We start from the raw sequence: 4,348 nt of genomic DNA on the forward strand, positions 1-4,348 counted from the left end.
CAGGCCCTGGAGGGGGCTCTGAGCTCTCCCTGGAGCTTCTCCTCTCCAGCTGAGCACCCCCAGCTCTCCCAGCCTGGCTCCAGAGGGGCTCCAGCCCTGGAGCAGCTCCAGGGGCTCCTCTGGGCTCTCTCCAGGTGCTGCTGATGTTGGAATTCCCAGGGCTGGGGCAGCTCTGCAGGTGGGGAATCACCTGAGCAGGACACAGGGGAGGATCAGAGTTTCCTGCTGGTTCTCCAGCCTGTCCTGAGAAACCACGAGAGTTCTTGGGTGAGTTTTTTATTTTTTTGGTGTTTTTTTGTGGGCAGTTTCTCTCTGTACCCACCTGGTTTGGGGATGGGGAACCCAGAAGAGCTTGTCTGAGCATCGAGACCTCCTCAGTCCCCATCCCCTCCTCCTGACCCGACAGATCCAAGCCAAACACGAGGAGGCAGAGCTTTTTTTGGGAGCACAGCTGTTGGCACACACACATCAAAGGCTTGGAGAGGCCTCTGTGCCTCCTGGAACCTGCCCCTGCCTTCTCCTGGCTCCAGGGGCTGTTTCCTCCTCCCTGGCCAGGTTTCCCTGCGGGACCTGTTGCTGGGTGAAACAGCAAGATTTTATCAGCTCCCACTGTGCTTCCCAGGTGTGGCAGGCACAGCTGGCTGGGCCCTGCAGCTCCCAGAACACTTTCCAAGCACTCCTGATTTAATTTTCCGACAGTTGTTATCTCTCATCTGCGAACACCTCCAGTCTGACGCTCCGTGTCCCGCGGGTGAGGGGAGCAGCGGTGAAATCAGCAGCGCTGAAGTGGAAGTTTCCTGCTGGAGCTGCAAATAAAGCTGCTGTCCTGATGTGACTCCAGACACAGAATCCTTCTGGCAGCTTTGGAAACTGCTCAGAGCCCAACATGAGCTATTCCTCCTCCAGGTGACTCTTTCCAGCTGTGCTGTCCCAGTCCTCACTGCCTCCAGGATCGCTGCTTTCCCTGGGGTTGGGAGCAGTCAGATGAGTTCTTTCCATCCCTGGAAGTGCCCCAGGCCAGGTTTCACCGAGCTTGGAGCCACCAGGAGCAGTGGGAGGTGTCTCTGCCATGGCTGGGGTGGCACTGGATGGGATTTAAGGTCCCTTCCAACCCAACCCATTCTGGGATTCTGGGATTGAAAGGGGCTCAGGCTGGAGCAAAGGAGGCTCAGGGGACATTTCTGGCTCTGCACAAGTCCCTGGCAGGAGGGGACAGCCGGGGGGGTCGGGCTCTGCTCCCAGGAACAGGGACAGGAGGAGAGGGAACGGCCTCAGGCTGGGCCAGGGGAGCTCAGGGGGGACAGCAGCAGGAATTTCCCCATGGAAAGGGGATCATTGGAAGTGCCCAGGGAGGTTTGGAGTGCCCAGCCCTGGAAGGGTTTAGAAGCTCCTTGGATGTGGCACGTGGGGACATGGTCAGAGGTGGCCTTGGCAGTGCTGGGTCAAAGGTTGGACTCAAAGATCTCAGAGGGCTTTTCCAACCCTGATGATTCTGTAATTCCATAAAGACATCAGAATCTGGCCCTTCTGAGCCACGTCCAGTGCCCAGCAGGGCTCTGTGACCCCTTCTAAGGCCACCTTGGGTACCTGAGGGCTCCAGGGTGTTTTATCCTTGGAAATACCCAGTGCCACCACTCCCATCATATGACATGAGCCACTCTCACCTCCTGTCTCAATCCCCTGCTGGCCCCATTTCTGCTGCCATCCTGCCTCCCAAAATTCAAATTCCACCCCTGGACACGTGATAAGATTAATGATAAAGTCACATCTGTCCATACATCAGCAGAGCAAACAGCTGGATTCACACTCAGGAACATCTGCTGACCGTGTCTTATAGGAATATCATCCAGGAGTGATGATTTGACTGGAATCAGAGATAATGTGTTTAAAGGCTTGTAAAATCTGACCTGAATTGCTTTTGGGTTGTTATTACTGCCAGTGGATTGAAGCTGGGAGCTGCTGACACCAAAACATAAGTCCCATAATTAGTAACAAACAGCAGCGTGATGGGGTTTGTTTTATTACCTCATAATTTGAACCAGAAACTGCTGGTGGTGTCTTCTGGGATAAAAAAACAATGCTCTGCTCCAGAGAGTTTCAGAGGAATATGCTGGATTTGATGGAAATGAAGGAACAGGCTCCAAGGCCTGGAGTTTGTTGATTTTTCTGCTGCTGTTATTTCCAGTTAAAGTGTCATCTCACTTGGATCTTCCATCCAAACTTCTTTGGGAATGTGTGAACCTCAGTCCCACCAGGATCTGTCTCTCACAGTGTGTTCCATGTCGGGAAGCAAAGCCCAGGCTGTCTCTCAGCTTTGCCTCAGGCAGCTGCTGCCAGCAGGGACCTCACAGAATCCCAGAATCCCTGAATCAGCTGGAAAAGGATGGAAAAGGCCTTTGGGATCATCACATCCAGTCCATGATCTGACACCACTGTGTCCCCAGCCCAGAGCCCTGAATGCCACATCCAGGAATTCCTTGGGCACCTCCAGGGCTGGGCACTGCAAACCTCCCTGGGCACTTCCAATGATCCCATTTCCATGGGGAAATTCCTGCTGCTGTCCCCCCTGAGCTCCCCTGGCCCAGCCTGAGGCCGTTCCCTCTCCTCCTGTCCCTGTTCCTGGGAGCAGNCCATTCCTTTTTCCAAACCCATTCCTTTTTCCAAACCCATTCCTTTCCAAACCCACTCCCCTCTCCAATTTCACTTGGGGAGAAATGGGAATTCTCACTGATCTCGGAGGAAATTGCTTTCCCTTTTGTTAGGAATAATTAGGAATGCAATTTATCCCCCCTTCCCTAATTACGAGTGCAGGAGGATCCATTTGCCTCGTTAAATATTTATTGTTCCAGCCTAGGTAGGAAGGAGCTCAGCCCTGGAAGTGCAGCCTTGGAAACCCATCCCTGTTTTCCAGAGTAATAATTTCATCTCGGATCACTTTCCCCACTCAACCTGCAGCACAAATCCCCTGGGATTTTATAAACTTTTACTGCTGCTGGCTTTGGGGCTGCAAAAACCTGGAATTTCAGCCTCTTGGCTTGGGGATCAAGAGTGAAACTGAAGCGGGGAAGATCCCTGTGCAAGGCTGGGATTTATTTCGTGGGGTTCTCGATAAATCAAGGACGATTTCATGTCCATCCTGCTCGTTCCCGTCTGGAGTTTGTGGTGGAGCCATCCAGGATTTGAATCATGTGTGAAATATTTCTGTCCATCTGCTCCAGCAGGAGAAGAACGAGGCTTCCAAGAGCTGCTTTTGTCCATAATAAATCTCCAAGGAAAGCCCAGCAGATGTGGAGGGTGGGCGCTCCACGCAGACCTTCGGCCACGTCCTGCATTGTTCGCCTCAGCTCTGAGGAAAATTCCCAGAATTCTTGGATTGCTTCGTCTGGAAGCATCTGAGAAAACATCTTGGGCTGTTTGACCCATTGGGTCGTGAAAATAAATATTTGGAGGGGAGGAATTTCTGTGGGATGTTTCCCAAATCCAAGGGCTCGCGAGGTGACGGGTCTGTGCCATGCCCGTGGCAGGGGGACCTGGGGACAGCACCTCTGGTGGCTTTTCCAGCAGATGCTGTTCCTCTAGAGCAGCTCCAGGGCAGAGAGGCTGGGGTCACCCAGGGAGGGGATTTCTCCCACTGAGGATGAGGAGGAGGAGGGAATTTCATGGATAAAGCACAGATTGGGGTGCTGGAGGAGCTCACAGCGATGTGACCCCACAAAAACAACGTTTCTGTGGGGCTGGGTTGGGTTTAGAGCCAGATCCTGCTGGCAGGGCCTGGAGAGCCTGGTCCATGAACCCCAAATTCCCACTGTTACCCCAGTAAAACCAGTTTAAATGGAATTAAACTCCCCAGCAGAAGTGAGCGATGCCTTTTATTTCCCATCAGATGTTAAATGTCCTCTTTCAAACCCATTCCTTTCCAAACCCATTTCCTGCTCCAATCTCACCGTGTTTGAGCACGTGGAGCCTTCTTTGCCCCAGGGTCAGCGTGGTGGTCTTGGAATTGCTCTCCCAGCCTGGATACCTGGGAAAAGGGAAAAAGTGAGTTCAGCTTTCTGCAAATGAGCCTGTCTGGGATTGTTGTGCTGTCTGCCTTTGGATAGGCAGGAATTGAGCCTGGCATGGGGAGGGTTTTGTAGTCATGGAATGGCTTGGGTTGGAAGGGAACTTAAATCCCATCCCATCCCATCCCATCCCATCCCATCCCATCCCATCCCATTCCATGTCACCCCCACTGTCCCAGGGTCACCCCCACTGTCCCAGGGTCACCCCCACTGTCCCAGGGTCACCCCCACTGTCCCCAGGGTCACCTCCCACTGTCCCCAGGGTCACCCCCACTGTCCCCAGGGTC

Source organism: Parus major, chromosome 23 (genome assembly GCF_001522545.3).
Source record: "Parus major isolate Abel chromosome 23, Parus_major1.1, whole genome shotgun sequence".
NCBI classification, from domain to species: domain Eukaryota; kingdom Metazoa; phylum Chordata; class Aves; order Passeriformes; family Paridae; genus Parus; species Parus major.